Source organism: Passer domesticus, chromosome 7 (assembly GCF_036417665.1).
Source record: "Passer domesticus isolate bPasDom1 chromosome 7, bPasDom1.hap1, whole genome shotgun sequence".
Classification (NCBI taxonomy): domain Eukaryota; kingdom Metazoa; phylum Chordata; class Aves; order Passeriformes; family Passeridae; genus Passer; species Passer domesticus.
In genome coordinates, this window is record NC_087480.1 from 7379498 (window position 1) to 7407062 (window position 27565).

The 27565-nt window shown below is 47.8% G+C and overlaps 1 protein-coding gene across 12 annotated transcripts in view; it reads left to right on the forward strand.

Annotated features, from left to right (window-relative positions):
• Positions 1–27565, forward strand: part of MBNL3 (muscleblind like splicing regulator 3) — a 92982-nt gene that overhangs the window by 437 nt on the left and 64980 nt on the right. For 4 of the 12 annotated variants that reach the window (XR_010365768.1, XR_010365769.1, XM_064426663.1 and 1 more), the window contains exon 1: positions 1064–1193. The exons of 1 other annotated variant lie outside the window; for it this stretch is intronic. The gene's annotated coding sequence lies outside the window, so the exon portion shown is untranslated. Of the gene's footprint in view, positions 1–1036; positions 1194–1272; positions 1404–2371; positions 2591–27565 lie in introns of those variants that run through there. 7 more of the 12 variants (XM_064426666.1, XM_064426672.1, XM_064426664.1 and 4 more) reach the window with 6 other exon arrangements.

Genomic DNA, 27565 nt, shown 5'->3' on the forward strand with positions numbered 1-27565 from the left:
GCACAGTGGGGGCATGTGATGGTGGCGTTGGGGACAGAGAAGGCAGGGCAGGAAGGTGTAATGGTGTAATGGTGGCTTTGGCAACAGAGGGGACACAGTGGGGGTGTGTGATGGTGACTTTGGGACAGCGGGGACACAGTGGGGGTGTGTGATGGTGACTTTGGGACAGCGGGGACACAGTGGGGGGGATGAGGTGGTGGCTTTGTGAACAGTGGGGGTGCAGCCCCCCAGCAGGTGGACGTGTTGGTGTCTTTGGGGACAGTGAGGACACACAAGAACGCGTGATGGTGGCTTTGGGGGTAGAGAGGACATGGCAGGGATATGTGACAGTGGTTTGGGGACAGTTGGGATTCAACCCCTCATCAGGGGGCTGTGACAGTGGCTTTGGGGACTGAGCGTACAGAGTGGGAAGGTATCATGGTGGCTTTGTGGACAGCGGGACTACAGCCCCTTAGCAGGTGGATGTGATGGTGTCTTTGGGGACAGCGGGGACACAGCAAGAAGGTGTGATGGCACAGGTGTGTGTGAGACAGCAGAGACATAGTAGGGACATGTGGTAGTGACTTTGGGAACAGTGTGGATACAGTGGGAATGCACGATGGGGCTTCGGGGGCAGAGGGGCCACAGCAGGAATACGTGACGGTGATGTGGGGACAGCAGGGATGCAGCCCCTCAGCGGGAGGATGTCACGGCGGTCCTGGGGACAGCGGGACCCCAGCAGGAAGGTGTGATGGTGGCTTCAGGGATACAGGCGCGATGGTGGCCTTGGGGGCGGCGTGGACACGCCAGGGAGCCGTGCCGCCAGTCGAGGGCGGCGGGGGCACGGCGGGGAGGCACGGCGGTGTCTCGGGGCAGCGGCGGTGCGGTGCTCCGCAGGTGGCGGTGCCCGGGGGGCCGGGCAGAGGCGCGGTGCGGTGCGGTGCGGTGCGGTGCGGTGCCGGGCACGGCGGCCCCGGGGCGCTCCCGCGGGGGGCGCGGGGCGGTTGCCATGGCAGCAGCCGGGCGGCGCGCGCGGCCGGCGGGGCGCGGCGCGGCGCGGCCCCGGAGCGTACCATGTGCGCCCGGCGGCGGGAGGCGGCGGCGGAGGGGCCACGACGGCGGCGGCTGCTGCTGCTGCTGCCCTGCTGCTACAGCTCCGCCGCGGCGGGCCCGGCGACCAGGAGCCGCTGCGTCAATGTAACGGCGGGGACGGGGTAGGGCGAGGGGGGACGCGGAGCGGCATTTCCACGCCGCGCGTGGCCGCGGGGAGAGGGGGGTGAGGGGGGCGGAGGGCGGGCGGGAGGCGTTAAAATGGCGGCGCGCAGGCGGCCCCCGCGCTAAACCGGCCCCCGTGGCTCGCCCCGCGCCGCCGCGCGTGGCACGGAGCGGCCGCCGCTGCCTGCGAGCGCCGCCGCCGCTGCGAGGTAAGGCCGGGGCGGCCGCGGGGCGCTCGCTGCCCCTCCGAGCCGCGGGCGCCCGGGGACGGGGGGCGCGCTGCGGGGAGGGGGCGCGGCGGGGCCGGTCCCGGTCCCGCTCCCGCTCCCGCTCCCGCGGGCGGCTGTCCCGGAGCGCGGGCGGGCTGGCCGCGGGTGCTGGCGCGGCTCCGCACCGCTCCTTTGTCTGGCGGCGGCGGCGGGCCCGGGCCGCGCTCCGCTCCGGCGGGCGGCTGCGGAGGGCGGCTGGCGCGGTGCGAGCGTGGCGGGGGCGGCGTTCCGTTCTTTAGTAGGGAAAAAAAAAAAAGAAATCACAAAACCCACACCAGAACTAATTTTTGCAGCCGAAAGTGTTGCGGGCGCTGCCGTACCCCCGGACTCCTGGTAGCGTGGCAAAACCCCGCTCGGGCTAGCGGGAAGCGGAGTTTTAGTTCTGGAAAAGCAGCCCAAACTCTCCGGAGGGCTCCGGCCGCCGCAGCGGCGAGAGAGGGGCCGGAGGGGAGGGGGGATTTTTTTCTTTCCTTTTTTTTTTTTTTTTTTTTTTTTTTTTTTTTTTTTTTTTTTGACTCTTATGAAGACATGCGCATTTGTTCATTCTTGCCACCGCACTGGAGTCTGCCTAGAAACAAAGAACACAGCCTGGCGAAGTTGATGCTGGCTCCCGAAGTGTCTGGCTTTTTTTTTTTTTCCCTTTTTTTTCTTTAATTTACTTGTGCCATCGGTAAAAGCCTCGATATGTTTCCTTCAGTTATTCCCATGTGCCTGCTGATGGAAACACGCACCCTCCCCGCCTCTCCCCTTCGCCCCCCTCGCCCCTGCCAGGCCAGGTTACGCATTTTGAAAAGTGCAGCCATGATAGACAGAGCAAGTTCTCTCTCCCATTTTGCCCCGGCCCCGCGGTGTGACAGCTCGCAGGAGGTGTGCCTTCTCCCCGGGAGCCACCCCCTTGCTGAATCATCGCCGAGCCATGGCCGGACAGCCCGTCCGCCCGGGCAGCGGAGCGTTCCCCGGCCGAGCATGAGGCGGTGGCGGAGCTGAGCGAGGCAGAGACCTGTTAGCATTCGGCTCAGGCTGCGGGGGGAAAACCTTCCCGTTTCATGGCAGCGGGAGCCGCGGGTGCAGCGTTGAGCTCAAAGGCAAGACGTGCGCTGCTGTAAGGAATATCCCCTGCCTTTGAGGTAGTGAAAGTCCGACCTGCCCGGTCCTGCTGCTTTTGCCTCTGAAAACTCCCCTCTTGCTCAGACAGGCTCCGTGTGCGATCGGCAGCGGGCTCGGGGGGTGATGTGCGAATTCGCGGTGTTGTGGCTCTTAGCTATAATCCTGTATTGCGTTTGCATAGAGAAGTGTATGAACAGTAGTGTCGTGTCTGTGCTGTTTGCCTAAAACTAGTTTATTCTGCGCTGGTGGAAGTCATTGCCTTTGTTACCGCGAGGAAATAATGACTTAATCTTTATGGGGCTTGGGGTACGAGTGTGTCAGTTGCTGAGGTGTTGCGAGGTATCCCTGCCTCCATTCAAAGGTTGCCAAAAAGTAAGAGAGTAAGAGGTGGGATGAGCAGTTTTCAGCTGGGGTGTATCAGGCAGGACTAAATTGCAGCAGTTGTTGGACATGTAACATGATCCTGTAATTAGAGCGAGGTTATAGTCTATACCATGTTGAAACTATCGGGTGTCTGCGTTGGATCAGTCTGAATTAAGCTAGTTATTCTGGGATTATACAGAAGCAGAAGTAATGCAGTTAAAGTTTCCACAGAGCGGCTTCCTTGGGGTTGCAGAGATGTTTTCCCCCCGTGGGTCCTCCTTGTGGGTGTTTTGCTGTTAAGGTAGTATGTGGAGGCTGCAATGGTGCTGCTCTAGGTTGGAGAAAGGTCTTACACGGCACAGTCCTGCTCCTTGGAGCTTAATTTACTAAAGAACATCAAATCATGCATCTCGGTCCTGGGAGGGAAGAAAATCCTGAAGGGGGGATTTGGGGGTTCAGCTTGGTGCAGAAGTGAAGGACTTAAGGGACTCTGTAATTTGGTCTTCAAACTTCCCTACCCCCATTACTCTCCATACCAAAGAACAACATCTCCAAGAAAGATGAGTGTTAGCAAGTCTGGTGGAGAGCCTGGTCTGGTGGAGAGCCTGCAGGCTGTGGTCTTTTCAGTGCTCCTGCCAGTGGGGCAGGATGTTCCTGGGGCAGCTTCAAGCAGCTCTGGGTTGCTGTAGGGTTGTCTGGTGTGGAGCTGCTCAGGCAGAGCTGGGGGGCTGTGCAGAGGTACAGTGTGTGGGCACCAGCTCTGCTCACGGGTGCTGATTTCCCTTGGTGTCTGTGTGTGTGTATATATAGACATGGCACATATTTAAATGAAGTCATTTTAAAGTAGAGATGGCCCAGAAAAGTTTTGAGAACTATTTCAGTGTTTTGAGTGTTTCTTTTTCAAAGACAATGGATTGTGCTGAAGCTTCTAGGTATTATGGGATGTGTTGATAGCAGGAGAAGGAACAGTCTACTTTGGGCTCAGTTGCTTCCTAGGAGCAGCTGAATTTTATGTGTGCACCTGGTTCAGCCTGTTTACAGCTGTGTGGCCACTGCAGATCTGGTGCTGCCTTATGAGCCTTTTGGGATGTGTTGGCAGGGGCCCAAAGCAGTCCTGGTGGTCAGCAAGGAAATTAGCTCCTCCAACAGTGCCATAAATTGTCCTGCACTCCTGCAGCATCTGGCCAGGTCAGCAGAATTCAGGGTGCCACATCCTTTCCACTGCTGTGAGGGAGTGAGGGACCCACATGGGGAAAGAAGGAGTGGATCTAGACCTGTCATTCCTCCCTCCAGTGCTGGACCATGTGCTGCAGGAAGGTTACTGACAGTAGGGGTGCTGGGCAGTTATCCCTCTGTGATGTTGAATCCACGCAGAGGATTTTCTAGTGCTTTTTGTGCCCAGTTCCACATCAATGGGGGCCTGCTCTGCCCTCTTATTCTCTGTTGGAGAATGGCTGGCATAAGCCTTGCATGTTATTCTTAGGATTTTACAGACCTAGAAATTTTCTCCTGGGCTTGTCCCATCTTGGCAAGAGGAATATGTGGAGCTTAGAATTTTGCACTTATGATGCCATCACACGTGAAGTTTTGAGGGGCTGTTCTGCATGTTTAAGGGAATCTTGAAGTTCAACTCAAAAACTTGTGACTGCAGAGAGAGAGGCTGTCTTTCTTGCTTTTTGCAGCATAGCTTGCAAATCAGTTTTGAACTGGTGCTGTTGTGGAAGTGGTCCTGTTTCTGGCCTTTTCCTCCAGTCTCTTCCATTCTTGTAATTTAAGAATAATCTTGCAGAATAACAAGGAAAAAAAGGACGCTCATTTTAGCCATCACTCAGCTTCTCCATGTGGCCACAGAAATGGTTGTGTTGGCACAAGGACTTGGGGGGCTTGGGCAGGACAGGGGGAGGCTGGGCCATGGCATAACTGCATTGCTAATGTCTGGCAAATGGATCTTCCTAAAGGCACAAGTCAAACCATGGCTGGCCTAGTCACCAGCACCTGCAGCTCAGTCAGGAGCCTGAAAGCAAATGAAAATTCTTTGTGGCTAGTGCAGGCACATGTGAAGATGATGAATCTACAGTTGGGATTTGGTGACTGATGCCCACAGTAGGACACCCCTTCTGTGCTGGTGGTTACAACTTGGCTTTGTCAGTGGAGTGAACCATTGCATGACTCAGATGTGTTGGGAAAGAGTATGGAGCACTCATAGGAGCAGGCTTTTTGCACCATGAACATACTAGAAGTCACATGTGGGAACTGAGTACTAGAAACTTGAGGATTGAGAGGGAGGCTGAGCACTGGAAAACACTGTTTGCTAAGATCTCAATATTCAAAGGTAGTCATAGGAGTGATGACTCTCTTGGTGGGCTTTGATAGCAGTGCAGACATCCAGCCAAAGAACTGCTACGTCAGACAGACATGGCATCTTGCATTTCCATTGCCCAGCTCCAGCCTCCTAGCAGCCATCAGGAAAATGTGAGAAAAAATCATCTGCAAAATGCTAGAAAATCTTGGTTGGGGAGCGACTGCAGCCTGGAAGCAGGGAAGAGACAGGATGTCTTTATTGAACAGTGTGTGTTTGCTCTTAAAATCCCTTAAAAGCTCTGAAGCTCAAGCTTGCTTGATTTGCTGTGTTTGCAATATGTAATATTTCAGTAAGAAGTTTCAATTCAGTGTGGCTGAGTTGATGCAGGAGTTCGTTTTTAGGTGATAGGGATCCACTTTCCCATGTGTAATGTACTGGTTTGCTTTTTACTGGTTTTTGGAGGTGGGGGGCTGGGAGCTTCTTTTTAGTTGGTGTAGTCCAGACCTCTAGGGAGTGCATGCATCCATCTCTAGGGCAATACTCAGGTTCTGATTTGTCATATGATTTAAACACAGACTTGTCTCTTCTGCTAAAATTCAGTCTTTAAGTTGGAGCATTTAGAATAAAACATTTTGTAATTCTCTATTCACCTCTAATGCAAAACCACGGGTTTCCCAGGCTTACTATCAGTGTCTGCTGCTGAAATGGAATTCCTTACTGTGCCCCCTAAGTATAGAAATTGTGTAAATAGATCCTTTTAGTTTGTTTTCTCCAGATTTCCATGCGTGCAAATTGCTGCCCCTGGATAGATGATTTACCTGAATTTGTGCTTCTGATGCTTTTGCAGTTGCTCACCTCTTCCCTGCTAAGCTGTGCAGTGCATGCTGTTCTTTTAAAAGGTGTGTATCCTCCCCTTTTTCCATGCCATCTTCCAGGAAGGATTGTCTACCCAGAGCGATGTTATCGTCTCCCATTTTAAATGGTGTCAGCAGATATTTGTTTTTTCCCTTCTCTCATTTTGATGCTAAGTACTCACCATGGGAATGAGTCGTCTTGTATTATTCACATGGAGCAAATCTGTGGCTTGGCCTGCAAATTATAAGGCCCTGCTGAGTGAGGGTGAGGGCTTTGGGAGCCCAAGTAAAGGTGCCAGGATCTGTTTGCCTGGGCTATTTTTTATTTTTTTTTTTGTAAAAGCACGTAGGCCGATAGCAAGCTGAAAAAGCAGTGGCCTTCTGAGCCGGGTATTTTATGTCTGAGGGCTTCTGAATGCATAAAATCAGAGAGAATGTGTCTGTGTAATCCGATCTGCTCTTGAAAGCCTTGTGGAGGGCTGCATGCTGCAGACATAAGCTGTGTCAATAAGAACTCTATTCACCCTCGGAAAACAGCCTCGTGATCAGGTTTGATTGGCAGGCTTCCTAAGGGAGGGCTTTTTTTGAGAAAGAGCTCTGATTTTTTGGCGGTACTTCTGACTGCCTTTTCGGACTCCTACTTACTGTTCTTTCCTCGGCATGATAAACTTGGATGTTTTTGCTGGGAGCTTGCTGGGGCAGAGGGAGGATTTCATGTAGCCCTGTAACAGGAGTATGGGGTGAGTTTCCTTCCTTGCAGTGCAGCTCCTCTGCCAAAGCTCTATTTATGAGCATGAAGGTGAGGGATTTGAAAGAATGTGAGGTAGGACTGGAGGTTGCTGTGTGCAGGAGAGTGTTCTACACCCTTGTGCGTGCTCAGGGTACTGTCTTGCAGAACAGTGGCACAAAGCACCCATCCTTGTAAAAGTCTTGGATGGTGATGCACAAAATGCGTGGTTGTGCATGCTTATGTGCATTTTTCCCCCTTGGTTCTGCAGATGTCTGTGTTACCCAGAAGTGTTGTTGGATGAAATTCTGCTTTTGGTAATGCTGTCATAAATCTGCTGTGAAGGCAGTGTCGTACTAATGGCTGTAATTTGCTGGTTGCTATTACATATTATAAACTTTTTTTTTTTTTTCAAAAATCACGCAAGGCAAAAATCTAATTCTGCTATATGAAGTATTCTACACCTGGCATGTAATCTTTTAAAATCTTGTAGGAAAAATCTGCTTGAGCTGATAAAAATTATACTTATGAGATTTGCTGAAAGCTGAATTTTAGTCAGAATATCAGGTTCTGAGCTACTGTTCAGTGTGTAGCATTTGTGTAAATGGCATTTTCTGCTGCATTACATATGTGATATTCAGCGTTTGCTCTGGTGAGGTCTTAAAGCCGTTCTCTTTGGCACTGAGTTACTGGCTTTAACAAAAGACATAATGGACTTACAGTTTTGTCTGTTTCTTCTTTTTTTTCCAAGTCCTCTGGTCTATCTGTCACTTTTTTTAAAGCTTCATGTCCTTCGTCAAGTGATGATTTGAAAATTAGCTCATCTGTATGTCTTTCTGGGTTATTCCTGTAGCTGCAAAGGAAAGCTTTAAAATATAATTAGAACATAATATGTACGAGCTCAAAAAAAAAAAAAAAAAGAAATAATGCAAAGCTATTATTTAAGAGAAATGCAATTATGTTTTGAGCCAATTGAGGCTTGACTTAATTTCTCAGGGTTTCTTGGTGATGATGTAGTAAAACCAAAATTAACTCTTGAAATATGCCTGTCCTGAGTCAGGAATTTGGCTGGTAAAAATGAAGAGAGCCACTGAAAGAAGGGGAATCTCCTTGCAGGGGAGCCTGTCCCTGTGCAGTTTGCAAATAGATGCAACATTTGGGGTGATTCCTGCAGTTCCGTTTTCCTGGCTCTTCCCAGTGAATCCTTTTCAATAAAGGCCTGATCTTGCCTGCAACAGCTTTAGTAACAAACTGTCTGCTTTAGGTGGGATTGGCCCCTGAGCAAACAGTGTGCAGACCTTGGCAGCCACGGGCAGGGCGAGGGTGGGCAGGAAACCCTGGCTGCTGCTGCTCTCAGCGTGGGGAGGCCGCAGCTGGGTGATTTGTTTTTACTTCCTGCTCCCAATCTGTTTGGGTCAAAAGAAGCGGTGTTTTTCCATATTAAGATGTTTGGCTTCGTTCTGCTAGGCAGCAATAAATTTTACACCGTGCACAGCGTGTTTCTTATGTTTCAGAGACACTTCATTGCTGCCTTTGACTTTTAATTTGGATGGTGAAACCTTTATTAGTGCTTTCTTTGTTGCGCGACCTGCTTTTCAAGGAAAACAGAAAGCTGCTTCTTTTTTCTCCTTTTCCCTCTGTTTTGGAAAGAGCCTTTGAAATATCTCACAGGTCTGTAGCTGAGCAGAGGGAGGGAGCTGGCAGATCTCTCTGCCATGCCTGGCTCCTCTGCAGGCTCGCAGGGAGATGGGGACACCTCAGCCTGCTTCTCTGCTCCTGGAGTTAATTGGGATGTGCTTGGACTTAATTCATTAGTGCTCGTGAAGCGTTGGGAATGTTTTGTTGGAAGGTTCTGGGGCTGTGTGGTGGTGAGGTGTGGTTGTGCAATGCAGGTCTGTGATGCTGGGAGGAGCCTACGTGGGTTGATGGACCAGTTGTTAAAGTGGTCCTAAAGGCTGGAATGGTGAGCTGTAAAACATCCCCGTGTCATTGATGGGAAATCCTGCCCGTGAAGGACAAGCTCTGAGCCGTGGCTGACTGCTGGGCTGCTGCTGGGAGCTCTTCTCCAGGGCACTGGGTTAGTCCACAGCCTGCAAAATGTTACCACAGGCCATAGCGTGCAAAACTGATGGAGGAGAAAGAATCAGGCTCTTTGGGCTCTTCCCTCGTTGGGCAGCAAAAGTGTTTGGGTTTCTCTCCCCAAAATCTGGTCAAAACTCTTAATCAATGCTGGTCACTCTTCCTAAGTTGTTTCGTTGTAGATCTCCTACTCTGGAGCCAGCAAATCAGGATGGATAAATCTTTTTATGGCTATACCAGGTATCAGTGGGCTCCTTTCAAATATAGTCTGAACATTTTTATATAAATAGTAATAAGCAGTGCTGGCCCAGGGGGCTTGTATTGCATTCAGATACATTTCAGTGAAGTTATTTTTGAAGTACAAAAAAGAAACAGTTACACAGAGCCATCCACAAGGTTACAGGTGGTTTATCCTCCTTTCTCTTAAGCCTCCAGATGTGGGAGTTGTATCTGACTGAGGAAGTCAGAGTGCAGAGGTGTTTTGTGCAGCCTCCGTGCCCTTAGACAGACTGGCCAGGTTTTGGCACTGTTGTGTTTGCTCTTGACTCCTGGATCCACAAACATACACCTCCATTCCGCGTACTCTGCTTGTTCCAAGTCCATCACTGATGAATTTGGTTTGACTAATTACTCAGTGAAGCACTTTGTGTGACAACCTCAGTGCCCTTCGTTAAGCAGAGCCTTGGTAACGAGCTAATGTTGGCAGTGTCCCAAGTGCCCAGGCGTGGTCTGGCTAATGAAGCACCTTTCACAAGGTGCTTGAGGAAGCTGCACTTCAGGTCATGTAAATAAGGAAACCAGAGTGGGCTGCTCTCCTGCAGGATGAGCAGTGAGCCCCTTCCCTCCTGCGTCTCCTCAGAGAGGTGGCACCTCCCCTGCTGCCTCTGGGTGCAACCAGCCTCTCCCCCTTGCTCACAAGTGCAGGCAGGTTATCCCCACTCCTCCCCGAGCCTGCACTGCACACTCCCTCAGACCAGTCTGCCCAGGGCACCTCTTTTGGGTGGCTCTGTCTTGGGATTGACCACCTTCATCATGATTTTCAGGGTCTGCAGAGCAGTGGGTTGGGTAGCTGTGATCCACATTTCTTCTGGGGCTGTGGAGATGAATATGGCATGTAGGACAGATTCTGCATGAGGTTTTGTGAACCTTGCTGAAGGGAAAGACCTGCTGGGTTGGGGACTTTCCAACTCTGGTGACTGTTGTAGTATGACTCATTCAGTAGCTGATGCCCAGGTACCAAGGTTGGAATGAGGATGCTGCTGCCAAATGCCAAATTCATTCTGTGCTAGGTGGAAAGTTATCCTTCTGACAAGACCTTGAGATCTATTAATAAGGTACAGGGAAGCTTCTCATGTGTTTAATAACAGATTTATTTATTTTCTATACTGTGCCATCCACTTATTTTTCTGGAGATACTTGGATTTCTAAATTCAGCCCAGGTGCAGAAACTGTTGTAGATGCCCCTGGCTGGGTGGTGACACCATTTTGCATGTCAGCTTACATGATAAAGTTTTCCCCTAGATCTTGGAACATCTTCTAGGGAATGTGTGTATTTGGGACAAGAGGTGGAAACCTCTTGACAATGGGAGATTGCCAAGGCAGATCCATTGGCTGCTTGAGCTCCCAGGCTATGCCCAGTGCTCTTGGCTTCATGGGTGCCACAAGGAGCTAAGCCTGCTCCTTCATGCACTTCATATGTTTTTTTTGGCACTGAAAGGTGTGTTCTCTTTCCTCTGCTTTGCCACGAATGCTTGTCATGACTGAGGGAGAGGGCAGGAATGATTCCTGGGCCAATGCAGCCTGTGCTTGGGTCAGCTGGAAAAGGTGGTGAAGGCAGAGCTGGAGGCTGCCCAGTGCTGCAGGGGAGTGTCTGCATGGGTGAGGCTGAGTCAGTCTGTAGTGGCCTTTTGCAAGGTGCTGGGTTTTTTCTGTTCAGTGAAACACTCTAATAATTATGTACTGATTTAATTAAAAAATGCTTAGACATCCATTGTATAAGGCCATGAGCTAAGGCAGGTGCCTTTTAGCAGCAGTAATTCCCTCTTTGAAACAAAAGGACTGGACAGTTGAGTTGGACTGATCCCATGCAGCAGCAGTTCACCACACACAACATTTCAGATCACTGCCCACTGATTCTGGTTTTGTAGGTGTGGGGATGTGTTGGCTTGACTTCCCAATGTAGGGACCAGGAGAGTGAGTGGGGAATGCCACAGTCCAGCCAAGCATGCCAGATTTGGGACTGACTGGCAGTGATTTGCAGGTTTTTGACGTGAAGTTTCCTTTCTCTTAGTGAAATGTAGATTCAAACACTTGTGAGACACTTTTTTAGCACAGTAATTCGTGATGTTCAGCAGCAAACATATGACTGGTGACTTGCTTGCCTGATGGCTTTCTCTTGAGCATCCTCAGGTACTTCTCTGTCAGTGTCATGATGACGGGGGAGAGGGATTTTAGAGTTGAACTGAAACTTAAATTTCAAAATAAGTTTTTTTCCATGAAAATAAATCTGTGTTTGGCTTTGCTGCTCTTACTGTGCTTCATCTTCAGATTGCTGGTGCTGGCTGTAAAACCATTAAATTCCTAGTGGGGTGGTGCAGAGCAGGGTCTTCACCTTGAATCTGAACATTAGTGAAGACAACTTGAATTTAAAGTCAAGTTTTGGTCAGCAGCAACAGACACTTTTTTGTTGGTGCCATGTGCCTGTGACACGTGCTGGTGTTGTGGCATGTTCCACGCTGGTGAATGCCAGCTCCCTCTTCCTGGCAGAGCCCAGGGCTGGACACCACTTGTTCTGTCTGCAGGAGTGACACTGCTGCAGCCCAAGTGAGACTTTCCCCTTGCCTGTTGATAGGCAAAGAACCCATTAGGATTGCAGAAATGTCTTCAGAGATTTATACAACAATTGTAGCATCCTATCTTCCTATTTGTTATTTTTTTTAGGTTAAAGTAATGCTACAAATACTTTTTTTTATACGACTCCTAATACAACAAAACTGTCAAGGAGGAGAAGTCCACTGTGGTGATTATTGTCCAAATATAATAACTTTGTGATAGCAGAAAGTGAGTCTGACTACAAATGGGAGTGATTCTGGGAGGAAGGTAAAAAACCTAAATATTCTGAATGATAGAAGAATGAATTTAAATTCATTTAATGTCAGTAATCTCTGTATTATTAACCATAATCTGCTTCTGAGAAGCATACAGACGTGGCTTCTTTTTTTCCCCCAGCTCTCTGTAGAGCTGCATTAATAAGAACAGAGTGTTTCTCATGACCTCTGCCTTTATACTTTGAGCTCCCAAGGGCACACATTTTTCTCCTGTGTTTTTGGGCAGCATCTGCAGGTAGTGAAAGCTGTCACAAATAAATAGCAAATCTGGGAGCATATTACCATAGCCCCAGATCATTTAGCAAGGGGTTAATCCTGCAAGATGCTTACAGGAGAGTGAAACAAGGGCTGCAATCTGGTATCCTTTTGTGGTTGTTTTTAGGATGGTCTTGAACCTGTGTGTTGCCAAAAAGGTTCTCAGCAGGGTGATTTTAGGGGGGAACTGAAAGTGTTTGAGGGCATGCAGGCTGCTGTAGTTTTGGATGCACAACTTTCTGGATGGTTTACCAGAGAGGAGGTACTAATGCAAAGGTATCGATGAATTTGATGCAGTATTGTTAGCTGGATTGTGGAGGTGAGGAGGCAAGACTGGCTTTAGGATTGTTGTTTGGAGCTTTCAGTGGGGAAGGAGTGCTGTGGCACAGCAGGCATCTTCGGGTGGGAGGTTATCATGATCAGCCTCGTGCATTTCCCTCCTCTGAGGGAGAGAGCTGCTGCACGCGAGCTCAGCTCTCTGTAGGAATGTGATGTTGCTCATCCTGGAGATCCAGGCAACCAAAACGAGAGAGAGAGAATTAAAATGTGAGATCTGCTTGCTTATGACCTGAATCCCCTAATCACAGCCCCGTGTAAGTGAAGGTCTTAGGCTGGGTTGAGTAGAGGGCATCTCCACCCAAGGAAATGTAGAATTGCAGAACTGGAGCTTACTGCTGATGAAATACAGTTAAAGAACCTTAAACCTTGCCTTAAACCAGATCTGCTTTTTGTGGCATTGCTTTCCCTGTGGCAGGCACGTAGTGAAGGCTTAGTGAAGAGAGGTGTGTGCTACCTGAGCTCCCTGTCCTCAGGACACCTACCTTGGGTGCCAGGAAATGTGTCCTGATGAGTCCATGCCTTTTGGAACTGCCCATTCATCTGATGGCTTGGATTAAAGCCTTAATTGTACATAAGTGCTGTGATGCTACTTACTGGGAAGTGACATTGAGGCAGTTCATGCAACAGCGTGGCCACTTTCACTGACCCTGTAATTTCCTTTTGGCTGTGGCTGTTTCTCCGAGGGTATCCCACTAATGCCAAGCCCGTGGTAATCCCATGCTTTTCAGCGTGGTGTTCACTTTATTCCAGGTTGTAAGGCTGCAGCCAGTGATGTAAGACTTGCTGGGTTTTTTTTCATGTATATAGCTAAACTGAAAAATCAATTAAAAAAATAGGAAAGGAATTTATTCCATTTTAAGTGGCATCAGCAAAGAAAAATAAAAGAAAAAAGAAAAAATTGTCAGCAGATTTTTGGCATGGAGGTGAAGGGAAGATCACATTTTTATGGAAAGATACTTTGTTTGTTTATTTATTAGATGAGAGGTAGAGATTTTTCAGCTGAGGGATGGAGGAAAAAAGAAAAAACAAGGAGGGAGGAAATCTAATGTTCTTTGCCTTTTGTAAAGAAATGCTGAAGCTTTTCTTTTGAAGCAGTCTGGAAATTCAGGTTAGTCACTGTAAAGCTGAATAAATAATTTGTCTGAAAAGCATTGCCTAGCTTGCACACGTAGCAGGTAGAAAAATTAAAATATTTCATAAAAGGACTTTAAAAGCACCTTTGGCTCAAATCTGTGGTACTGTAAACTGAGGGAGAACCTCTGATTTTTCTGTTACCTGAGGATCTGGCTTTTGGTTTTAATCTCTTCTCTCCCTCCCCTCCTCCTCCCACAATATGAAAGGTGTGTTTGTATGGAGGATTTCTTGCAGCACATAGTCAAGGACTGTTTCAGAGTTCAGACAGTTTGATCCAAAGGCTCTTCCTAGCCTTGACGGAGTTTTGCTTTTACAGCTCCTGTGAATTAGGAGAGTTTTGGTTCAGCATTGTGTCAGATACAGATAATTGGGGTTTTGAACATCGCCCACAAACACTTAACAAAGCACTGTGCAAATGTTTTTGAGAGCTAACAAAAACCTGCATTGTTGCCTGAAGGTTGAATCCACAGCTAGCTGCCTTCTTGGAATAAGCAGATAACAAATTAGCTACTAATACCTTATTTGTGGTTTGATATTCCCACTGCTGCTACTGATATGTGAGGGTTCTGGGTCACAAGGTAGAGTGCAGGAGCTAGATCCCACTCAGTGCTGATACCCTGTTTGTATGGGGTATTTGGGCAAGACAGGACAAGCTGTTGTCCATCCATCTCTAGCCTGTGCCTCCTGCACATTGGCCACGTGGGGTGGGGACAGCAGGGACCAGGCCATGTGTGGCAAAGTAAGGAGCCAGCTTGCTCTTTGACTGTACCATTGCAGCAGGTCACTGAGCTGTGCCTGGTAAGGTGCTGTGGTATCTGTTGAAGTCCTTTGTGTTCACTTGGTGTCCTGACTTATGTTTCTGACAAAGGATGAATAAGTGCTCAAGGCCAGGCTGGAGAGGGCTTTGAGAAACCTGTTTTAGTGGAAGGTATACCTGCCCATGACAGAGACATTGAAAATAAGTGAATTTTAAGGTTGGCTTCATCCCTGTTCTAACCTTTAGGTGAAGCTGGATATACCAAACTTGGCTATGGTTTCAGTGTGAGGCCAGAGCTGCTTCTGAGGAAACTTTGGGGACCGTTGATTTAAGGTTCATGTCCTGTTGGGTGAGCTTTAGGGTAAGGATTCACTTTCAGAAAGTACTGTGTGTTTTGTTTGCTTTCTAGCTTTTGCACATGTGTTGTTTTCAAGAACAATCAGTTCTGAGGGAGCCTCCTGTCAATAATGGTTGGTATTTGTGCAGGGTGATCAAAAGAGTCTCTGCAGGCTGAAGGGGAGACAGCACAGACAGGCCCACGGTGGAGTCGCTGTGTGTTCACTGTGCCCTTAAGGTGTGGGATTAAGCTTGCAGAAAAGGAACGAGGTCAGGTCTAGACCAAGAAGTAGACTCTGGAATCCAGCCAGGAGTGTAAGGTTTTTTTCCTGTAACAGCATCCTAGATGTGGCAGTTGTGTTGACTTAGCCGAAATGAGGCTGACATCTGTAGGTCAGGGCTGATTAAAAGGGAAGGAGGGTGGAGAATAGCTCTGCAGAGTAAAGAGGATTTAAAGATAACAGTGGAGGGAGATGCGTGGCCCTTGTTTGCAGAATTTGAGTTGGCTGTGGGAATCTCACTGTGCCTGGGAGCAGGGACCTCCTGGTCCCTGAATTCTCTGTGGGCCCCAGGACACTGTGGCTGCTGCTGCAGTTCATGGGAGTCTTCTGACTGAGTCTGACTTTTTGGATAGAAGTTTGACTTCAGCTTTCCTCTTCTGCTGTTCAAGGGAAGCCTCCCACACAAACCTTTGGCTTGGTGTAAAACCCTGCTGTGATGACAACACCCACCACTCACTTTGTTGTGTTGGAGGGTTAAGTGTCTGGGTCTCCTGCTTGGTGCAGATGAAAGGTGCTGTATTGCTGAGCTGTGCTGTATGCTGGAGCATTATGTGCTGGAAGCTGCTTCAGAAAATGTTTCTGTGCTCCTTTTGACCTCCATTGTGTCTTCCTGCCCAAATTCAGTTGTGCAGGTAGCTGAGGATGTTGAAGGCTGTCTTTTTTTTGACACAGAAGGATAGAGGAGGGTGATGGCACTTCAGAAGCACTAACCCCATGTTTGGTAGAACAGCATATTGTGCCCAAAATTGTGCTTCATGATCATTAGCTGCTGCTTACACATTTAGTGTGTTGCTCTCAGAAGTGCTCTGATACCAGGGATCTCTGTCCTTTGGGATGGGTGAGGTGGCACTGCAAACAGTAGTGTGAAGGAACATGCCACCTCCAGGGTCAGGAATGTGATTTATCTGTACTTTGTGCCTGGAGACCTTCAGGAGCTGGTCTGCTGTTCTGATTTTTTTCCACAATGATTCCTTTCAGCCTTTCAGAAAAAATGGCTGATTTGATTAGATGAACACCTCTGTGGTATAAATCAGAAAGGAAGAGGGGGCTTAGCTTCTTTCTGAAGCAGGAGTTTTAGTTTCCAAATGAAAAACTTTCTTAGCATGATAAAAATAGAGAATTACTTTATGGGGAAAGTACTTGCTTCCCTCCTGGCTCTGCTGGGCAGCCTTCAGCCAGGAGGAAGTGGGGAAATTACCCTCAGCTCCCTTGGACCACAACCAGTCCTAGTGGTTTTCCAGTGAAGTAACTAGAGTTACACCAGAGCTGTGCTTTAGCTCTTCAAAGTTAAGGGATAAATGACTCCATATGAAAATTGAGTTTTAAATCCTGCCAGGCATGATGTCCATGTCTGTAGGACCTGCAACCCATGTGGCACTGCATCATGAAGCACAGGCCATGTGGAATGGTAGGTTCATCACCACTGGGGTGCTCAGTGCAGCTAAGCAGCATGGATAGCTGTGATCACCACTCACATAAGTCAGTTAATAACTTGTATATTTGGAGAAACAACTGCATAAGCAGTAGTGGCCTGGCATAGAATTCTGGGCCTCCCTGTCAGGGGACAGGCAACTATTTGATGATTTTCAAGAAAATAAATTATCTTGGCCTTTATTCTGGTCCCTAAATTCATTTTCAGTTGTGACAAGAGCCAGGATTTAAGCCTGGGTTTCCCCAAATAAAATGCAGTTAATTAGCCCACTCCATCATGCAGCCTTCTCTGTTAACAAAGGCAGTATACTCAGCCAGACAGCTCTTGCTCACAAGTGATGCTCACCTTTTGTATGGCAGAGTGTGCTTGCTCAGAGCCTGGAGTCCTTGTTTGCATCCCTTTTCAGCAGTGCTTCTTAACCCCTCTGTGCAGCCCCATTGTAGTGCTGCCTGTCTCCAGTTGAGAGACTGCTGGCACCAGGATGTGTTTAAGTTTGAATGATGGTTTGTGTTACTGGTAGTGGCTGTGGAGCTTTATCAAGGTCAGAGACTGCTGCAGGGTAAAGGGGAAGAGGGATTCTACCCCAGGAGCTTGTAGCCCTCAGGGTGATAGGGCATTAGTGTTATTAGCTGTAAATTGTGAATGGGGGGCAAAGTGAGACAGTTAAAGCAGCTGGATTTCTGAGCTGGAAGAAGGATGTATGATCCATTGTCTGGGGTCCTGGCTTGCTGTTCTCACCAGACCAGATCTCCTCACACTGATAAGATGGAGCTCAGCAGCAAATGCTGCTGTGGTGGGTCAGGTGTTGGGAAATAAACCAACAAGGTTGTTGGGGGACTCTGCTGCACTGTTCCTGGCAATCAGGGGATGTTTGAGAAATTTTTGTTTGTTGTCTCCCCACTGATTTGGGTTCAGAGGCTGGGGTGAGGCAGGCTGCTTCCTGACAGGGCAGGCTGTTGACAAGTTTTCTTAACTGGCCACTGACATCAGGTAGATCACTTAATTCTGTTCTTCTGCAAAGGAGTTGCTTGGGTTAAATGTTAGGAACTTGGAGTTTTGCATTATCATGATATTGTACAGTTTCAGGATACTATTTTTCTTCCTTGTGTGAATATCTAAATTTGACTGTTGCACCTGCAGTGTTACAGGATTAGTAAACTGGGGAGAGGGGCAATCCTTAGTTTAGGTATAGCTATTGGCTGTAGTCTGTAAAAATGTGTCTGCAGTTTAAAAAACATAGGGAATTATTTTCAGATCCCGTAATCTATTTAAATGCAGGCTCTTCAGTATTTGGCTGCTTCCAGAAGACTGCACTCACTGATATTGTAATCCAGAGCCTGTGTGTGCAGGCAGTGCCATGTGGTTGAATGCAATCCTTGCACAAAAAATCATCTGTATGGAGATACCAGAATGTGAACAGTGATGTCTGTGTGAGTGGATAGCAGGTCACGACCCCCTGAAAATAGAAACATATTGATGTTGTTAGCAAAAGCTGTGGAGCATGTTTTCCTTGAAAATTGTTATTCAATGTTGTTCTTGCTGTCTTTTGAATTAAACATACTGTAAGAGTTGGTTTGCTGGAATTTTGACTGTTCTGGAGCACTGGGTATTGGGTAGTTATTATTAACAGCCAGAGAAGGTAGCATGACCTACTGAACAGACAGCAAGATGCATAGACACTAGCAGCAGGGAAATCTAAGACAACGCATGGAAAAATATGTACAAGGTAAAACTTGCGCAGCCAGCCCTTATGCAGCAAATAAAGCAAGGTCTCACTGACCTTGGCAGCTGTACAGGGCAGTCTTTGCATAAGAATGACTTGTACTTAATATGCTAGAGAAATTATTCAGGGACAAATATTCCTGTTTTCTGCAGTACTGGGGACAATGTCATCTTCCATCTCCAGTCGCAACACAAACACAAAAGCCTTGCAGACGAGGTACAAGGAGGACCTGACCCTCCTCAAGCACAGCCAGTTCTGCTTCCCTTGGCCTGGAGAAAGATATTTGGTACTGTCCTCCTGGCAAAGTTGGATCCAGTGCCTTAGAGCAGCCACCTTTGAGACTGGCTGGATAGAAAGGCAGCATGATGGGTGTCTGCTGATAAGAGATCTGCTAGAGTTGGAGATCAGAGGGGCACTTTGCTCTTGCTGTTGTGCTGTGTGGAGGCACACAGGGGCTAGACCTGCAGGCTGGTTAAATGCCAGGAGATACAGAGCCAGTCAGGCATTTCCTGTGGCCCAGGGCTTGCATGCAGCTCTTGGACAGGCCAAGCCCAGCTCACCCACTGTCTGGAGGGAGCAGGAGTTAAAATAGAGCCTATACTTGGTGGGTCTCTGTTTCAGAGCCCTCCAGCCAAGGTGGGAGTGGGACAGATGGATGCTGAGCTGGCTGGAGTCTCTGCTCCCCACATCCTGGGGCCAGGCAAGTCCCCATGCCACCACCATGGCCAGGTCTGTACCTGCACTTCTCCTCTGGTGGTGTTGCTTACTAAACCTTGCTACTCACTACTGCTGTTTCTCATGACTTTTCCCTTTTTCTTCCTCTTCCACTGGATAGATCAGCTCCGTAAGCATCCATGTTTAAGAGGAAAGCTGTCTTGAGTGTTTGGCAGAGCAGGGTCTCCAAGGTCTCTCTATCAGGAGAGGGCCAGAGATGGTGTTTGTTGATATCGATCACGGGAAATGTAATTAATGCGGGTATAAAGTGTTAAATGTTAAATTAAAATGTGAGATTTAAAGGCAGTCAATAGATCAATTCTGAGGCTGGGATGAAATGCTCAGACTTTCAAACAATAATCAGATTTCCGATAAAATCTCACTGTGTGTAATTAGAGGGGTTGAAATACTAAATCAGGTGTTAAGGGAGTGATATTTAGATTATGTTGAAAGAACAGAGATCCAGACAAAAAGAGCCCTCCTGTCTGCAGGCAGAGCTCAGGCTGGGCAGAAATATTGTGGAGCTTGGGGGATGTGCTGATCTAGCAATTAAAACTGCCAAGAGAGGAGAATGATGGGAAAACTGCACAAATCTAGAATGCTGAACATGTGCCTGGATGGAAACAAGACCACTTGGACCTCATAGCTGTCTTGTAGTCTGATAACACTTCTAAGACCTTGGTCCATCCACATGCACAGATGTTGACATCTGATGTGGTCTTGGTGAGCCTTCCAGAGGAGTGAGGACAGCATGTTGAAACCAACCCCAGCAGGAAGTACTGCCATAAAAAACACCTCCCAAGAGTTAAAAATACTAATTACCAACTGCCACCACATTTCAGTGGTATTCCAGCTAGTCAAGAGCAAAGGCATGCAGTTGATATTTTGTTAAGGATAACAATTTAAGGAGAAGGGCCAAGTTAGGCTCAGTGTTCGAGGGCACATGGCAATTCCAGGGCATTTCTTTGAAATTTATATTTTTGCTCTATAATCCACAAAAAAGTAAGCAGAAAAGAGTCCATAGTAGCAAACTCCCTAGTTTAACTGGCCTGTGAGCAATGATACCAAATAAGTTCTGCTTTAGGAGCCTCATCAGGCTTTGCTCTTCCAGTCATCTTAATTTTCTGATGCTGCGAGCTGTGCAGGAGGCTGCAGGAAACATCCATTCCCTGAATATGTATCTTTGCTTTCATCCCTAAAGGGATAATTCAGAATATGGGACAGACGTAGTATTTACTGTGGGCACTGCACCTGTCAAGGTAACATTACTATGGAATGGAGGGGAAAAACCACTCCTCTGCTAGATAAAATGGATAAACTGGCTCATTAGCTCTAGGCACTTACTTGCTAACCTTGTCCTGTACCTGTGATGTGATTATTTGTGAAGATGTAGCTGTAAGGCTCTCCAGAGCCTTGAAAGAGGCATGTTTTAAGAATATCTTCTCATTTTGTTTTATAATCCTGGTGCAGCCTCTGCTGTGCAGTTGCAGACGTTGAGATGCTGTCCATGGATGTGCTGTAACCCCACCCAGCTGGTCATCAGTGCCTTGGAAATGCTTTGTGGTTGTTATTGCTTAACTGCAAGCCCTGCCTTAGCCATGGGTTGAGCCAGGCTCCTGCTCACCTTGCTCCTTGCAGAGCAGAGGGTGGAGAGTGAATAGGGCGGTTTCAGCAGTGGAGAATTCTTTTGAGCTTTTAAATAAAGGTCTCTAAAATTTCCACCATGGTGTGGCTGGGCTGAGGTAACCTGATCTTTGGAAAAGTGCCTTTGTGCTGTAGTTTACAGAAGGGCTTCTTGATTAACAAAGACTGAATGCGGGTTAGTTAAACTGTAGCCATTGTATTCAAGGTCACTGTTAATTTTTTTAATTGTAAGCTTTCTCCCAAGTCTGGGGTTGGAAATGAAACTTGTTGTGTCAAGCTCCCAGAAAGGGTTGGAAATTGTGTCATTTCAATTACTCTGTTGCACTCTGCCACTTCCCTTTATCTAACAGGAAAATAAGCTTTGTAAAGTGCTGTACATAGATTTTAATTTCATTGCTGATACTAGAAGCCCCAAAAAGCCTGTGTCTCTGGGAAGTGACTGATGCTCAGTCTGTGGCATATCATAAAGCCAGCCAGGGGAAAGGCAGGGACATCACAAGGGCATGCATGTGGCTAGGGACTTACAGGAGGTCTTCCCCTTCACATGAGTCATAGTGGAGCTCTGGAGGCCCTTGCCAAAAGGGAAGCAGTGGCATGCTCAAGGAGCCCTCAGAAGGAGTGGGAGGCTGGAGCACCAGGGTGGGAGATTGTGCATGTCTGCTGTGCTGTTAGTCCTGGGCATCTCTGGGGGCTGCTGGATCGTTTTCACCAGCTGTAGCCCAGCTGGAAGGAGGGTCATTCCTCCACACTCCTGCTGCTCCTGCCTTCTCTCCCCATGCCTGCCTGGACAGGAGCAGAGGAAGGACCCACAAACAGCACACCACTGAAACAGGATGTTTGAGGGCTTGCATGCTGGAGGAGAAGTCCAGCCTCTTATGACCCCCTGTCAAGGAGCATTTTCTTGCCCTCCCTGAACCATTCTTGGGCTTCTGATTCCAGTCTTCTGGTTGTTTCCACCTATGCCTGCAGCACTTGATAGCAAAGGAAAAGTGAAAGAGTGCATTATGCCTGGTCCTGCACACATTCCCCCTAAAGAGTTTTCCTTTACTCCTTTCCTAGACAGAATATCAGAAAGCAGAACAGAGATTCTAGTCTCTGGTCTTCTCAGATGCCTCAGTGTTCCCTAAATAATACTCCCCTGGGTTAATGCTGTCCTTGCACGTTTTTAAGGTAAAACTCCTTGCAGTCTCATTCCTTGCAGGCAGAGTTGGCTGCTCCTGCACTTGAGCTGTGGTGATCCTGGCAGAGAAGCGTCTGCATGGTGCATGTGGCGAGTCCCAGTTCTGTTTTTTGTGACCTGAATGCATGGAACAGCTTGTTCTCTGCTGTCTGTTAACCCTTGGAAAGACACTTCCTCTTCTGCTCCTTCATTCTGCATTGGCAGTGCTCACAGGGTCAGCTCTGCACTTCGGGTTTGAGGGCAGAGCCTATGAGGGAGTTAATTGCTGAGTGATGATGGCTCTCTCCAGCTGAAGGTCTGCTCCCATGAGCTATTTAAGCCTCTGTTTCTTGTATCTCTGTGCCAATCAGATTAGCTGATGCCAGGAAACAGACCACAGCCTGCTTGCTCTTGAATGCACCCTTTTTCCTCCTTACCTGTTTATCCCAGTCAAGCCCCTTTCCGCTCTGCCTGTGTTCTTTAATTTAGCTTTGTTCCTTCCTTTGCATTTTCACAGCCTGACTCTGGCCCATCTTGTCTCCCTAGGCTGCCTCTCTGGGTTTTGACATCCAACCTTAACAACAGTCAGTCCTGTTTCCTGTCATAGTCATGACTGCTCTCTTTGCAGAGCCATGTGCCCCTCTGCACTTCTGCATTGAGCTTTTCTTGCACTTGATTCCTTCCATGTTTACCCTGTTGTAACTTGGATTCCCTTTAAATTGCAGTAGAGAGATCCACAGGTCAGTGGAGCTGCTGAAGGGGCTCATCTTCCCAGGAGAGAAAGGGAATCAGGTTGGGGAGGGGAGTGTGGCTGAGAACTGCCCCTCAGTCATTTCCCAGGGCTGCTGCCACCCCGCTGTCTGTGCACCCCCAGGCAGCACTCTGCTCTTCTCCCAGCTGGACCCCTCCACTCATTCACTGATTTTGGCAAGGGATTAGTTGTTGCAAAAAATAAAAAAATCTCTAAACCCCCTCAGGCTCACAGGACCAAGTGTTCCAGCCTGGCCCTCTGTGCCAAAACAGGCCCATCCCCTGCCTCTTGTGAGGCCCCACCTTTATCCTCCTTCTAAAAATAAAATGCAATGACATTCCTTCCTACTTACTCTGTTCTCTTATTCTGACCTCATTAGACTTTCCCAATAGAAAATTTCATTGAACTCCTCTATTAGTGGTGAAAACAAACAAGACCATTGGACTTCCTCTGGAAAAAATGCATCTATATAACAGGGAATTGCAGGGAGCCAAATTTCCACTGCTGAGTTTGTGCTGTACACATATGTTCCCTCGTATGCGTTTAGTAAACAAAGTTGTCTTCACACTAAGAAGAATTTAAAACAATTTATCCTTTATATCTGATTTCCCCCCCTTGCTGGAAAAAGATTGCTTCTGTAATATTATAAGGAGCAAAGTACTGTTAGCTGGGGTTGCAAGAAAAGCCTCTTTTTTCCACCCTGAGCTAAATATATTTTGAGGCTTATGTATGTGCACGTACATAGGAATGATAGCCAGGTGATGGATTGCTAAGCCACATCATAAATTCAGTTTGTTGGACACCTCTGATTACCTCCTCTGCACTCTGCCCGTAATCATTCTCCTTCAAACATCCTTCTAATGTTCTTAACAGCAGCCAATTAAAACAAAGACTTCACTTGCCATCTATCCCCTCTTCCCTCTGCCATCACCCAAGCTCCTTCTCTTGGGTGGGGGGACAGAAGTGCGTTAATGGATAGTGGTTCAGTGTGTGTGCTCAAGGTTCAATGCAATATATCCCTACTTGGGATTTTTTTCCCAACCTCTTTAAAATTCAGCTTGGACAGACACCTGGCCATGCAAGGATGTTTGCACGTGGTTGGGAGCTGCAGACTGGTGGTAGGAAGAGTGGGGCAAATGGAAGACACTCTTCATCTGTACATCTGCCCACCTTCTTGGGCTCCTGGTTTTGATTCAGAGGTTTCATGGTGATTCAGATGCCTTCTGAAGAAAAGCATGCCCACAGGCATTAAGGGGGAAATTGAAAATAATTCAGGTCACTAAGACTTCCAGGGGGAGAGGAGTTACAGGTTGTGGTGTTACAGATGCAGGAGGGTAATGAGAGAATTGAAGATCTGAGGATTTCAGTTGGTGTCAATGACTCAGGCATGTCAGGGAAAACAGAGGATATTCAGTCCCTGAAAAGTTGATTCATCCACCTGGCAGTGAGATGAAGAGTAATGAATAACAGATTTTGGGGTGCATGGAAGGCAGGAGAGGCCAACACACTAACTCTGAAAGGTTTGGGAAGTGCCTCAAGAGTGATTCTGACTTCCTCTTGCCTTTCTTAGGGCTTAGCTGTGCTGGCTTCTCTCTGCATGCACCCCTAAACCTTGTTTCCCACAGGGGCACTGGACAGAGAGTAGAGTGGGTGGTGCTTGGTGCCAAAGTACACTGCCAGAATGGCCCTTACACCTTTAGGTGCCTTTTGGTTGAGCTGCTGCCCTGTAAGTATGACAGCAGTGCCTCCCTTGCACACTGGGAGGGTGTTTACTGCTGCACAAGCAGGATTGGAATTGTTGGACGTGCCTTTCATCCTGTTGCAGCCTGCTGGATTAATGGGGCAGATCTCTGTGCGTGTGCTTGCTTTCTGCTCTCTCTCCTCTATCCTGCTTCATTCTGTAATGGCTGTGGGGTCTGAAACAGATCTGTTCATCTGGTGCTTGTGCAGCCTTTACCGCAGCAGTTTCTTAATGCCTGATTGCAGTTCCTGTGTTTTATCTGCCAGACATCACTGAGAGCTGGGGAAGTAACAACCCCCATTTGCAGAGGGATTAAGTGACTTGTCACTTGTGGCACCTGTGGCTGCAGCAGTGTTTGAGCCCCTCTTTCCAGGGTCCCAGCAGAGCATATTTCCTGTCAGAATGATGACTACCTGTGCAATGACAATGCCTTTGGGGTTTGGGACTAGGCTGGTCTGGATGTTCACTGGTATATGGAAGTGGAAAATATGCTCTCAGTTGCCACTGTGTTTGGTTTTCCTGCTTTCCTACATGTTCCAACTTCTTTATTTTAATTCTGAAAGGAAATATTGTAAATACATTGGATGCTTTTGTTACCAGCCTTTCATTCTCCTGTCATTGCGTATTTGATTTGCAGCCTGAGGATGCTGTTAGAGATCTGAGTTCAGAAATAAGTCAAGGCTTTACTTTTCTCAAGTCCTGAATTGTTTGACAAATATTTTTTGAGTACCTTTGTGCTCATGTATTCCCTTCCATGTAGCCCATAAATGATAGGTGTTTTCCCTATTGTGTGTGAGTCCTCATTTTTAACACATCGTGTAACTCAGATGGACTTGAATGTAGGAGCACAAAGACTTTGGAGGCCTGCCCTGTGCAAAGGGGAAAATTACTGTCTGGCCCAGAGCAGTGGCTTTGTGATGACTGCATTGTGTTCTGGTGTGCTGTGTTTGTACCAAACTGGTTTGCTGCCAAGTTACTTATGGCTTATCCAAGCGCTCAGGACAAAGAATGTTAAAAGAAAAACTTTTTTTGTTTTCTCTGAATTCTTCCAGCTGAGAAGGAATTCAAACCACAGTGCAAATGCTGTCTCTTCTTTCTGCAGGCCTGTGGTCACCAGGTAGGGCAGTTAACATGAAGTGCCTTCAGCTGCAGTGTTTGTGTAGGAGCATGTATGTGCTTATAGAAGATATCATATGGGATCTGCAGGGAAAGTGCTTTTTTGTTGGAGAAAAACCTGTCTCTGAGCAGAAGGCTCTGTGATGGAGAAGTCTGGAGTGGGAATTTTCCAGGCACAAGTATGTGTGCCTGGGGAGAGGTACCTAAGTAGCACCAGACCTGGGTTGGTCTCCTCTGTGTACAGAACACATCTGATACCTCCTGAAAGTCCCAGGCTGCCTCTGCAGCACAGTAAATGGCTGAGCTGGGCTCCTGTTTCTGCTTTTCTCCTGCCTGACAGAGTATATTGCCTGTCTTGAGGGCTAGGATCACGCTTGGAGCTTAGGAGATACCTGTAGGTCGTTCCTGTCAGCAGAATCCTGGGAAGGGCAGTTGGGTAAAAGCATTCCCTCCCCTCAGCTGTCCCAAACACACGCAGGCACTTACCTGATTGGCAGGGACCTTGGGGGTTTCTTGAACACTGAGTAGGATAATCAGATAAATTGTGGGATACATCTGCTTGATCCTATTTCTTACGATTACGTGGTGGGGAACAAGCCTTAATGAGCCTTGGCCTTTCCTGTCTCCTCTGTAAATTTGTTTGACTCAATTGAGCTCTCTTTGTGTGAGACAGCTCTCTTTGTGCTTGGATATGGAAGCATCCACCTCTGAAGCTGGCTGTGCTTTGAGACGGGGTTTGGATTAGCTGACCTCCAGAGATCCCTGCCAACAATTTTTTTCCCTTTTCTTTTGTGTTTGCAGCTGGTGTAATTGTGGTCCTAACCCCTCCCAAGCGGTGCTGGCTCTGGAGAGGATTTTAGCACTGTTTCACAGCAAGTGCAGTAGCTGCTTCTGCACTGCAGAGGAAATGCTCCTTTCAGGTCAGCCACCCCGCTGTAAGGCGGTCCCTGGCCCTCAGCACTGGGAAGTTGCCTCGTGTAGGAGGCCAGAAGGGATTTGCCAAGCAGGTCCTAATATAAGGGAGCATCCTTTTCCACGTGTCTCTTACTGGTGATGGCCTTAGTGAAGCAAAACTCCCACTTGGCTGCCTGATCAGCAGAGCATCCCCCAGATCCCACGGGGGTGGGATGGCAGTGGGTCACTGTCAGTCCTAGTAGAGAGCTGGAGTAGGAAAGGGGTCTTGACCTCTAACTGGTTCCAAATAAGCTGATGGCAGAAAATCAAAAGCCCAAAAGAACAGAAATGTGCACGTGTGGTTATTCTAACAAATCTTTTTAGTGAAAGAGGGGAAGTTCCCTTTGAAGCACTGCAATGCATGCTGCCCTGGAACACCCTATGGAAAGGTATTTGTTCTGCCAAGGCACGTGTGTGGGTCCAGCACAGCAGCTTCTGTGACTTTGTTCAAAGACAAACAAATAAACAAAAAAGCTCCTTAAACTGCAATGTTTTTGTAGTTCATTTTTGGCTTAGAAATCCCCAGTAGATAGTGAGAAATAACTCCCAGCCGTTTGCCTGTGGAAGCATTTTGGAACTAATCCTGTAGGAGTGAAGGGAGAGGAGTTCCCTGAACTTTGGTGGACAAGAACAGCTGAAGGTTCAGGAAGAAGGAAAACAGACTGAAGATTTGAGATGGCTGAGGGAATAGGAGCACCATAGTGCACATTGAAGAATGGTAGATTTCAAAAACAAAGGGATTTTTTCCATACTTCCTTAAACTCAGCATTAATTTTTCCTGTGATTGTTTGCTTCAGGGTGTAAGTGTGGAGAATTGCATGTACACAAGGGAGGATAAAGTTCCCTGCATTTGTACATTCTTTTTCTCTGCAGTGAAGGGCTTCCTTCCCTCATGCTACTTTATTTTGCATATTTTCCTTTTTCTTTTTTTGTTTTTTTTTTTTTTTTCAGTTGCCCACCTCTGCATATAAGAGAGTGCTGAGGTTGTGTCAGGGCAGCCTAGAGCAGTGGGAAGCACCCAGAGGCCAGTGATGCATGATCCATTTTCCCAAGGACAGTGGCCCTGCAGAGCCCAGAGCCATCTCCCAGGGTGCCATAAACCCAGGAGTTCAGCAAGGCTGGTGAGCCTCTGAAGAGATGGGGTGCACTATGTACAGCCTTCCCCACGGAGGGACACAAGGTTCCTTGTGCTGCTCTGTCCAGAGAGGTCACAACCAGTGATGGCCA